This window comes from Anarrhichthys ocellatus, unplaced genomic scaffold, assembly GCF_004355925.1.
Source record: "Anarrhichthys ocellatus isolate YVR2014 unplaced genomic scaffold, GSC_Weel_1.0 scaffold18, whole genome shotgun sequence".
Lineage (NCBI taxonomy): Eukaryota > Metazoa > Chordata > Actinopteri > Perciformes > Anarhichadidae > Anarrhichthys > Anarrhichthys ocellatus.
Genome location: NW_022280048.1, coordinates 4,431,275 through 4,443,805, shown reverse-complemented (window position 1 = coordinate 4,443,805; position 12,531 = coordinate 4,431,275). Strand labels below are relative to the sequence as shown.

The following is a 12,531-nucleotide window of genomic DNA, read 5'->3' as shown; positions in this document are numbered from 1 at the left end:
CCCCCACATGTGTTGCTTTACACTGCCAAAACAACACTTAAATCCCCGACTGAATCTTCACCATGTCAGGCAAACACTATACAGCATGCAGCGCCGCATCCTCACATCAGCATCATGTCCTCTTCGGCATGCGAGGGGGGGACCTGTTAAACCATCAATTATACTGCGGTAGCTGTACACAAACAGCAGTTGTTGCATGTGAATGAAACATTGCCGCGGAGCACATTTCCAATCATTCTCCGGCTATTCTCCGGGCAAGCGACACGTGCGAAACCCAATAAATGACGTTACACGAAACACACCATAGGTAATGACAAGCATTAAAAATAAATAATAATCTCACCAGCAGCAATATGGGATGTTCTCTCCTTGCTGTTTCTTCTCCCTCTCTCTCTCTCTCTCTCTCTCTCTCTCTCTCTCTCTCTCTCTCCAGACTGGGTTTCCTTGGAGTTAATGAGGTTCTTCTGACGTTTGGTCCGACTGATTTCTTTCTCCCTCAGCTGTTATTGTCCACTGGCTTTGGGATTTTTTTTTTCTTTTTTTTTTTCTTCTTCTTCTCCAGCGGTGAAATAATAGAGAAATCGGCGTCCTCTTCGCAAAGCTCTGCCCTTCTTCAAACTAACCTTCCCGCCCCCCTCCTTCTACCCATCTCAGATTGGCGCCGGTCAGGAGGGGCAAGCCTTGAACCCAAGGGGCTGCTTTAGAGGCGGGGATCTGTCACGCGGATCAATGCCCACATGGACATGCGGTGGACGTTTGCGGGAGGGTTCACTGTTAACCGACCGGCTTGTCAGTGATGCTCTCGGCAGGACTCTTTCTCTCCCTCCCTCCCCCTCACCGTTCCTCCTCCTCCTCCTCCTCCTCCTCCGCCTCCTCCTCCTCGTGCGTTATTGCACAGCTGCCTCCCAGGCGAGACGCGGCGGTGAGTGGGCCCACTTATTCAGCGGGGCTCCGCGCGGTTTGAGCACTGACGCAGGTGCCCAAGGTCCAACCGCGACTGACAGAGATGCCAAGCCTGCGTGCTGCTGCTGACAGTGATATAGCAATCTCATCTGAGTCACTGCAGTAGGGACGTGGGACCGGATCATTCCCACTGCGTGACCTTGGGTTGGTGGTCTAATCGCAGAGAGGAGCTAAGGGGGGAAAGAAAATCTGGGCACGGTGGAAAAAAATGAAACAAAAAAATGAGACTCTCTCTCCTTCAACTCAAAATATGCGCAAGGTGCCCTTTTGCAAGGCATGTTAATGTCACTTCTAACCCCTGCTCATGCAGCGGCAAATAGTACAAGACTTGCACTGTGCACAACTCACTGGTGTGTTTGTGTGAGCAGCAAGCGGTCTCTGACCTGATTTTTGTAACAAGATCAAATATATTACAACATGGTAGAAATATGCAGAAACCGAAACGGGTGACCTGCCAGTCAGATTCACAGCTCACATTTAAATGAATGTCACAGCTCCATGCTTTTCATTGCACAAGTCAATTTTGTTTTCCAACCATGCAAAAGACCCCTGTTCCAGTAAAAGCCCCTAGTGTGATTACTTTTGGACCACACATGTTGCTTTCATGTATTCTTTTATTTAGTTGAATAGTTGTTCGACAAATAGTGGTAAAATAGTGGTTGACTCTTAACTTTACAAAGTGATGGCACCGGTTATGTTCCTCTTAACACATTTTGTTATATTTGTTGGATTTCTTTTAACATCCCAATAGCAAACAATAAAACAAAATGATCTGACAAAAAAAAAAGGAAATCTGCCATCTGTGTCTGTCGCAGGATTTTCAAAAGCCCGTCCAATCATTTCATTTTTCCAGAATGACATGATTTGATTTAACATTGTTTGGGGCTAGTGCTGATAGCTGCTTACACTGGAAAAGAGTTGGCAACACTGGGCTGTGTTTGTGGGTTGGACAATTAGCTTTAACATTCATGAATAATAAATGAGCGAGTTTTGCAACCGAGCCCTCTGAGACTGACGTTATCAGATCAGCTCGGTCGATGCTCAAACCTTTAGGTGACTTTAGTAAGACTGCAGCCTTCAGTCTTGAATACATTTAACAAGATTGACAATAAAATAATAAAAGGATGGATTCACCTTTTTTTCAAACAGACGCTAATTTAAGTTTGTTTCCCCATCATTTATAATAGTCCTTAGGGCGACTTTGAAAACCCTTTGATTTTGAGAAACTCATGGCTTTAACACAGTTCAGTAACCGTTCAACAACAAACACGCGATGAACCTCCCCTTTGAGCCCCTCTGACTTAAATACAGCACTTTAACCGTCACCGCTTTGGCCGCCCATTGCATGGCTTTCCTTCACGGGATTCCTCTCTGTGTGGTCCACCACAAGGCTTCTTGCATCCTTGTCGCTAATTAAGTTGCCGTGGAAGGGTTTCCCCCTTCGTTCTCGCTGAGGGTATAAGGTTGTTGGTGCCATTTCCATTTATCATTTTCATTTATTGTTTCATTGTGAAGCCCTTTGAGACTGTAATTCTAATTAGAGGCTGTAATAAATTTGATTTGCCGTGAGCTCCTGTGGGCGAGGAGAGGAAGAGGAAGAGGCCGGCTCTGCCAAGGAGCCTGCAAGCCACAAATAGAGACACAGTTTGGGTGTCTGACTTTAGGTCCTGCGTGCTTATTTTAGGGTGAAACTCATCCATGCTCCCCCAAAGCTAAATGTTCCCTGCCTATATCATCTATGCCACCTGCTGTGTGCGCTGCCTTCTGGCTTATTTCTTTAATCTCTCATCTTATTTGTTTTTATGTGTCACCTCCAGCACATAAGACTCCACTTGGAAGTTCGGCCAGCCGAAAGCATGACATTTTCACACCGCATTTTTGTCTTACCTCCTTTTAGTATACGAGGGAGAGCAGGAGCGGTACAACGAATCAAGCTCAATGTGCCATTTCCACACTTTCTACAGTTACCAAGTGCCTTACAGTTTGCTCCCTTTCAATAAATCCTTGAGCCTGCATAATCATGTCCTCCAGCTCATAATTATAAACTCTGGAAAACTGACACTGAGATATGTGTACGTCTTGGCTGCTTTTGTTAATTAGTCCCAGCTTGCAGACAAAGATGTGTTGGCTTTTGGAAAAAGGAAAAAAAAACTATGCAGAAAAAGTGCCACAGTTTATTCAACAATGCACTTGATAAATATTGTGTAATGTAGAGAAAAGAATATCACCGTACAACCGACTATATGAGAAAGATTTGGCAGCTGAAGTATTGTCATCCCCATCAGCTGATACATTTATCATATCTGACCATTACCTCATCTCTGAATCTGCCATTTAAACTTTTCATTTTAGCATATTCCAGGTCTGAACTCTGTAATCGCTGTAGTCGTATTGTTCGAGAAGCAGAATCAAAGATTGTCAGTTCAGGTGTCAAGTGTCAGTGAGACACTTGACCCCTCAAGAGGTGCTGCCGGCCGAAAAGGTTGCACCCGGCGGCTCCGAGGCGTGAACACGTGTACCTGAATGTCAAACTGGCGGAAAAATCTCGCTCTTGCATCCAACGCCTAGCTTTCTGTTTTCTCACCCGCTTTCTTCTTCTTCTTCTTCTTCTTCTTCTTCTTCTTCTTCTCTTTGCGACTAATGCGTGTGACCTTTTTGAAATTCTGTATTCCTGAAAACGAGGCTACTGTTTCTCCTACTTTCATTGTCGCATATTGAAAATTCAACCAATCGGCCCGCACTCTGGTTGTTGTCGTCGTTGTGTGCACCGAGCCAGGTCCACAGGTGTAAGGGTTGTCAGGGCTGATAAATAAATGCAAGACGTTTCGAAGACTTGCCGCTTTTTTCTTTCACGAAGACGAAGCGGCGCATTAGGATTCGTGCAGATGGGCGGGTTATGTCGCCGGATGAGATCAATCGGTCAATATTACCCGCCATGTGACAGCTCTGAGTAGCTGCTTAAATGAATGAACAATCAGTCCCACCATCATGCACAAGACAATGTCATGTAAGCGATGTGCTGAATGTATATATTTGCAGGCAAAGCTCGTGTTAAGGAAGGAAACACAAGTTATGCACGCCACATCAGCTGGCCATCAGCCTATTCTAATTAGCGCTAATTACTGTCAGCATTTAATGCCAGGCCGCTCATTGGAGCTGTCAGCTCTTCATTTAAGCCATCAGCTCGTCTGTCATTCAGTGGTTCTGCCACGCTGCTCATTGTGTGGATCCCCCACCCCGCTCTCTTCCCTTTCTGGTTCCCTTGTAATCAAATACACTTGCACTGGTATGTTTCGAGGCTGTCCTCAAAACAACTTGCACTCCACATCTCGGCGGTATTGCGCTTGCGGGGCTCTGCTCTCTCTGAAATGTTTCTGATGGAAATGGGCACATTTGCCACAGATACTTTTGCCTGTAAGTGCTGCAAATATCGCTTTAGGAGGAGTTGCAGTGAACAAAGGAAGTGCTGCGGTCATCACAGAAAAATCAAGCGTCTCGAATCCTTGTCGGCCCTGTAATTAATCACCAAGTGCTTTGGGATTCAGCACATAAACACTGTTAGCTTGATGCTAATTGCTTTTGAAAGATATTGTTGCTTGTTAACAAGTCCTCAGTCCATCCATCAATCTGTCCGCTCTCGGCGAGCGTTCGCCCCGTCTCCTTGCTCATATACAGTAAACACAGCGATACAAATAGGTCATTTGGCAGCGTGTGTCCTGAAATGACCCAAGTTTGCTAAGGTTACATATACAAACCGCCGACAGTTCAATTTGAATGTATAATGACGCCACGACTGCCACTTTGTTTAATGCTGCACAAATGAATACCCCCTCGAAGCAATCTGAATTCAGATGATATTAGCTCAAAATAATCCCAGATGGAAATGGGCATTTTCCACACAAGGCGTGTGGCTGCTCTGAGGACAAGAGGTGCTCTTGGCCAAACGCGTCGCTCTACAGCAACGCTTCTCAATCCCGGTTCTTGGCACTCGTGGTACTGCTGATTTTCTATTCCATCACCTCGTTAATTGAAGCTCATTGCATTCTCCTCAGTCCTTAATCAGCACTTGATTAGCTGGCTGAAATGGATGCCAGGAACACATTTAAACTGAAAAGCCCCTCCACGGCCGTCCCCGGATGTGTATATGTAGGCTACACAGCCGGCCCCGTGAGAATAGGCGAGCACTGTGGTCCCAGAGCTGTGTTGAAGGCTATTTGGCTGTCGAGCACAGAACACAAGTTTACATTTGTTCTCAAAAAATAGTTCTCTGGAGATTATAGGTTTGTGCGGCGGAATCAGGCCGACTTAAGTTCCAGGTTTTGTATTTGTGCTGTTTATTTCACAAGGGACAACTTTTCTAACTTGGCGAAATACTGTCAGCAAGGCCGCATCAAAGGACCATGGGCCCTGGGACAATGGCTTTTTGAAGCCTTTTTTGAAGAATTTCTAATTTAGCTCCTTTTACAAAAAAAAGAGATGCCTTTTGTGAGTATATGTAGAGTATTATATGTGTAAATTGTATTTGATATGCTGTTAGTGATTCTTAAAGCTAGTTGTAATGTCATACAAGCATACTTAACAGCTCAATCTCCCCACCACATTCAGAAGCTGTACAGTATCGAAACCTAAATATCCTTAGCATTTAATAGCCAAACTTACTTATTCTATTGCTCTTTATAGATATTAACAGGAATGTCTTTTCTCACATTTTATTACGGTAGCACAACCATTTTAATAACGTACAGAAGCTGTGTCACTCTAACCATAGCTGAACTCATTATCAGTAAACAACCATCTGCCTTCAAGAAAGAAGAAACACAGATATTTATTCGGTGAGCTGTAAGTATCTGCTCAATTAAAAACTGGCATATGGATAAAGTTTCCTGTTTCATCTTAACATCTATCAGAAAACCTCTCAAGTAATTTAATTCCATATCAAGCAGACGTTAATTATAACCCTAAAACGGAAGGTTTAATGAACTTAGCTCGGTCTTGTCTGTAAATCAGCCTCTAGAATTCCGCTGTGGTTGACTCAGCAGTCTTCCAGCGCAGGAGACTTCTGACAGCAGGATCATTTAGAAACATTGTTTTGTGTCAGCTGTCAATCAGGAGCTCTTTATGCCAATAAAATAGCTGGAAACGTACACATGCAAACACATCCACTGTCTTTACACCGACGTAAGACTTCTTCTGACGAAACTGAAATAGATTCTATTTTTTTCTGTTGATCAATCCTCCAAATCATCACCGTAGAATGTGACTCATGACAACACGTTTTAAACTATTCGATGTCTCCATCAACATGTGCCCAAAGCCAGAAACATATCGTATTGGAATTGTTAGAAATTGAAACTCTAAGAATTTCCTTACAAGCACAGCCTGTTAGTACTAGGAAGCTTTGGACTATATACCCGGGGGGTGAAACTGTATAATGCTGTAGATTTCACCCAGAACTCTTTGTGTGAAGCTGCATCAATCCCAGCTGCCAGCTTTCAGTTATCTTACGTATTTAAGCATCTGAAGTTCAATAGAATAATAAGGACATCATAAATAATGCACAACTAATGTCAATATTAAAGGAAAGAAATTCAGGAAAACCTTGTCTCTGTGAGAATGCGATGGTAATAGTAATACAAGGGTGAATACGATCTGCTAATACTGTTCATGAAATTCTAATAATGTTGGAAGACAAGCTACATTATGAATGCCTCTTTTTCATACAACAGGGATTCTCATGAAGATGTATTTCTCATATTCTAATTATGTGATTTTAGATTAGCTGGGTGATGGAAAAAGATTTGCATTCACGCTTATTGTTTTATTTTTTAAGCTGCGTTTTTGTCTTTTTACCACACACCACACACATCAAAGCAGGAAGGATTAGGAGGATGACATGCAGCGCGCGGCTTGCAAGGTGCACACATTATTGATCCACCCGCATGTCAACAGTAAGGCCAGTTATACAATGAGCATTGTTTGATTTGTATCTTCGTTTAACACAAAGTTTGATCCTGTCTCAAGTCAAAACACAATATCCCATTGTAACTATTTCATCTCCAAGCCGGCCCTGGTGGTTTGAGCTACAAGTAGCATCACTGAAAAAGAGCCCAGCCAGCTCTGTAGGCTTCAAAGAGTTTGCTGCTGTGATGTGGGTTTTACCAAGCAGAAACCGTGCTTTCAAGATTTTTTTTTTTTAGGAAGGAGAATACCTGATAGAACGCATTTTAGGTGGGGAGAAAATAAGAAAGAATTATTGAGTAGGCACAAGTTAGGTCAGCCTGGGTACACAAGGGACTGCAAGCGCACTAATGTCAACTTTCTGCAGTGCCAAAGAAAACAAACGCCAGCCTGTAAGACCGAAGTCCATCATTCAGCTTTCTGTTTACGGGGGCTGACTGTGCCATAGGAAGATGTAGTAAACGCTTTAGATCAGGCATATGGAAGTAAAAAGCATAAAGGCAGCGGAAACACTCTGAGCCTGCAGCCAGGGCTCAATAGTGAACAGTTTACAGCTTGGAAAAATGTGGCCGGGGCTTTCATCAACAGCCAAAGGCATCTTCAGAGGCAGATAAAAAAAGAGCATCGAGCAGCTGTGAAGGAAGCGAAACAACTTTACTGTATCTGGGACCCGAAGTCTGAAAATTCATCTCAGGGGGTTACTGTAGGTGGCTTCCAGCAGTTTGTGATATACAGTGATGGCAGTTTGAGGTTCGTAAAATACAGTTCCTAAAAGTCCTGATCCACTCCATCCCCATATTTCACAAATCACCACCGGATCTTTGAGTCTTAAGAAATTACAAAAAAATATTGATCATACCCCATTTACTGATGATCAATAAAGACCGTCTGATGACTGGAATTGATCAACATGGTGGCAGAGAGAGGCTGACAAGAAGGGTCATGACCTTTACAATCACTGAAGGAGGTATGGTAACGAAAGGCTCTGAAGCAATTATCTTGTCAGCTCTGGGATTCTCTGTATGATCAATGGACCGATGTGACCTCATGTCTACAATCACCTTAAGTCTCCAGCAGCCTCCCGAATGTGTCGGCCCTGTCAACGAAAACAGTGCGATAATCAACACCGATGAGTTCGTGTGACTTTAAGCCCCGATTCAAATGTCACAACTCAAAAAGCACATCAGCACAGCCGCTGCGAGATCAAACAAGTGCTGGTTTGAGAAGTGTGTGTGTGTGTGTGTGTCACAGAGGTGTGCGTGGGTTTGACAGAAGCCAGTGTAGTGAGTGCAGTCAAGACAGCAGCAAGGACTCCAGTGAAGCATATGAAATCAGCAAAACCAACTCTGTGGTAGCTGTTAGTCATCTTGCGGTTTAAGCTGTACTTGTGAACGATGGTTGTCGTCACTCAAGATAATATTTTTGCTTTCATTCTGGATTCATTTGATAGTTTCATGTAGTCTATAAAATGTGAAGAATATCAATTAAAAAATATGCCCATGACATCCTCAGATTGCTTGTTTTGTCCAATCATCAGTCCAAAATCAAAATATATTTAATTTACAATGATGTAAAAATGAGCAGTAGCAAATCCTCACATTTAAAATGGTGTAATGGTGAATGTTTGGCATTGTTCCTTGATACATGCACTGTAGGGCCACTGTTCAGCTTTTCAGAATAAGATGTATATGTAGGTCTAGAGAAGAACAACCAGATAAACTGCTAAATTGTACGAAGCTTCACATTTTTGCTGCAGTTTTACAGATTGTTGTCTGATGTGAGGGCTTCTTTTATTTTGAGTATATCATAATGTTTTCATTTCTCTGAGTGCAGTACTTCACAGCATGGAGATGCTCTGTTTACTGAGTGGAAAGATTGTGGCTAATAACACTGCCTGGTTCCAACGAGGCACACTGAAGCCATTCTTCCTCTTTATGCGCTCCCACAAGGGACAATTACCAGAAAACAGTGTCAGGTTTTCACAATTACTCAGTTGATACCGTACACATGGCTTGACATTTAAGGACTCTCTGTCCTCTGAATTTGATGAATGGACATTTTCATAATGAGGTGGCTGTGCCGTCACACTGCAGGACACTATTTTCAATAACACATTTCAAACTGAAAAAAAAAAATAGCCCCATGTTTGCCTCAGGCACAGAGTTGCAGAGGAGTAAACCAGTTTGCCATAAATTTAATCCCTCACAACTGGGGCCGTGGGGCTGTAATGTCAAGGTGAGAAATGCAGACTTTAATCAGGAAAACGTCCACTACCAATGATCAGATTTTATATAATATGGGTGGAGTAAGGGACGATTAACTGTCTGCCTTAGGGTTTTCACACGACTGGTCACGACTGGTCCTATTAACCCCACACCTGAAACAAAGAAATAAAAAAATTTGACCATTGATTCTTGTCTTCTACGTCTACCTGGCACTGTACAGGCGCTCATATTTGCTGCCTGTGGTATTCTCAGGGCAAGGCTTTTTCTGCTTCCCTTACAATAGAAAATTACTTTGAGGTGGTAACTCCTCCTAGTTTGCCGCCAACACCTTCCATATTAGGTCACAGGTAGGAAGTATGCTGTCAATCCAAATACTGTACGGTTGCTTCTGTAATTACGGTGTAGTTTAGGTTCACTTAAAAAAAAAAAAAAATCCGTGTCCACAGTTTCAAAATAAGGGGCTGAAATTGCAGTAATTATCACCAGGTTGTATTGGTTACCATGCTGTTGTTTTCAGGTCACAGTTTTAGCCTCATGAATGCCAATGTTGGTGTGTCCTTAATTTTAGTCCAGACTGAAATAGCTCAACAACTATTGGATGGATTGCCATGAATTGGTACAGAGCTTCAACTTCCCCTGAAGATGAACTGTATTCGTCCTTTGACTTTTCACCTAGTGCCATAATCGTGTCAAAATATTAATTTGTCCAATACTGCAAAAGTAATGACATTCACATCAGTCTCAGATGCACTTTGTGTTCAGAACTACTTCGCTAATGTTAGCATGCTAAATCAAGATTGTGGGTAAAAACCTAATAAAATTCAGCATGTCACCATTTGCCGTTGTGGGCATGTTTGCAAGCTGATGTTAGCATTTGGCTAAACGCACCACTGTACCTATAAGTATAATATGTTTTGATCTATAAAATACGTCAGTAATACCCCTTCTAAGTGTCTTTAATAAGTGTGTTACTATTCAGTAGCAAAACGAGACTTCAAAACGTCATCACGCGACTAGTCCGCCTCCACATACTTGCGCTCATACTACTGTAGTGAAGTTCGTTTGTAGCCTAATGTTAGCATTGGGCTTCTGCTGATTGCGTTCACACTTTAGAAATCATAAAAGCGGTGTTTAGTTGTGAAGATCATCTTGCTGAACAAAACGTGTCCCTATCATAAACATTTGTTTGCCTCAGAGCTAATTTTCTGCAATAATCCAAAATACATTTGAAAAATCCCATTGGCTTATTGTTGAGGGAACCAGTCCAATGCTAACTTTCTTGGTTAGCCTAAAACAATTGTCATCCCTGCAACACTATGTGGATTGAAACATATATATATATATATATATATATATATATATATATACTGTATATATACAGTATATATATATGGAAAACACTTCTAACTGGATTTGCCTGTAGTTTAGTTTTCCTCTAAGTTTGCCCTGTCCAGTCCCACCGTCTCTTTCAAAAAGACATCGGTATGTCTCCGTTTTATAACTGTTCCAGTTGAGCTACTGGCACACAGTAGAAAAAAGAAAACTATGTCAGAGAAACCCATTTTCCCCACCACACAAGTACATTCAAATTTGCCTGATGGATGGATGGCAGATGGATGAATAGACATAATAGAATCACTGTCCCAATCTTATAGCATATTCTGAACATAATCTTTCTCTTGTTCAGGGTAAGAACTGACATGTTGCAGGCAAGTGCACAAGGCTTGTCAGTGATGCTTACCCAGCAGTACAGATGGTGGAACAGTATAAATTGTGAGAGCTTGTCAGGGATCTTGCCACAAACAGCAGCGCGGTTAGTGTGATGGGATATAAATTTTGATGGCGTCTAGCTGCAAGTGCTTATTACCGCTGGTTGAGAGTGCTCACCCCTTCAAGGGAGCTGTATGGAACACTGAACCACAGTATTGCACTTTTGGATGCACATTTTAAATACAACCATCTGAATTATTAACAAAGTGTTCGTGACAACACTTGTGTATGGTAGATTAAACGGTGATTTATTTAATTTTTTCAACAGTCATTTTGGACATTGTTTTGCTTTATTTTACAGCTAGAATTCAGGGGCAGAATTGATTGAGAGAGAGAGAGAGAAAGGATGCTGGTATGGGACAATGGGATGCTGCTTTCATGGTACACGGTTTAGTGCGCTAAGCCACCGGGAAACCCATTCCAATCTCTCTTTTTAATGATCAAGTGAAGACAGTGGTTCAGTCCTTTTCTCTTTCTCCTTTATTTTCCCTTGCTGCCCTCAACAAAGCTATCGTTGCTTTCATCTCTTGTCTAGATTAGTTGATCCCATCCGCTCCCAGCCAGAAGGCACTCCACCTTCTGCAATTAGTGCAACATGCAGTCGCTGTACTTTGAACCAATCAACACAGCCCGAGACCATATCATGCCCATGTAAGCCTCGCTACGCTCGTCTCCACATCGCTTCACAAAGTCCAATTCAGACCTTTTAATTCCTTATGAGCCTGTGTGCAACCTCAGATCTTCTAGGTGGAGATCTCAGGGACCCCTGCGGCTCCGTATATATACATTTAGATAATCACCACATGTCATGTCAGTCCCTCTTATCACTAAAGATTTCCAACAAATGGCTTACTGGTCAATAACTGGCCAACTTTATCTTGTATACATCAGTCATGCAACTATTTTCTTCACCTGGTTTGCAATTTTCTTCCAATTAGAAAGTTTACATTGAATATAACTGCAAAATGTTTCACTTGCTTATTCCTAAAGCTCTTGCACACTATAGATTTGGCGGTGCACATTTTATTACGTGCATTCTTCTTCCTTATCAAAACCCTGTGCCTACATTCAGCTGTGTTCATCTGGTTGTGTATTGAGTTTAAACCTGAAAGCTGATTTCTAGCGAGACGGGAAACATTAGACCACGACTGGGTTGATAAACCGAGGTATGAACTCTCTGCACTACAGTATTTACTTCTTGACTTCTACTTTCCAACAAGCACAGTGGAGCTGTTGAGCATCGACTTGCTCATCTGGAGTCCCACTCTTATTTATTTTTCTTCTTCTTAGGAACAGTGAGCACAGCCTGTTCCAAATCTGATTCCGACACCACGACTTGTATCTGCGACACGGCCATGTTAAGTGTGTTTTCATCAACAACAACAAAAAGGAAACCACCACCCATAGTTTACATCACAAGACTGGATCAGGCCCAGCTGTGCATGCACGACTCTCCCAGCAGCGTTGCCGAAGCGCCAACCAAATGTTTTATCACAGCTGATTGTAAGAATACATGTTGGGCATTTCCTTTTATCTAACTGGAACAACCCTCTCAGCTTGCCAACTTGCTGTACTCAGGAGAGGGGCTTTGTTTTTGCTGAAAATAAACCGTGAT

The 12,531-nt window shown here is 42.5% G+C and overlaps 1 protein-coding gene across 2 annotated transcripts in view; it reads right to left on the bottom strand.

Annotated features, from left to right (window-relative positions):
* Window positions 1–920, bottom strand: part of gabra3 (gamma-aminobutyric acid type A receptor subunit alpha3) — a 78,547-nt gene extending 77,627 nt beyond the window's left edge. The window contains exon 1 of one of the 2 annotated variants that reach the window (XM_031856899.1): window positions 344–920. The gene's annotated coding sequence lies outside the window, so the exon portion shown is untranslated. The remainder of the gene's footprint in view (window positions 1–343) is intronic. The other variant, XM_031856900.1, reaches the window with a different exon arrangement.
* Between the last annotated feature and the right edge of the window lie 11,611 nt (window positions 921–12,531).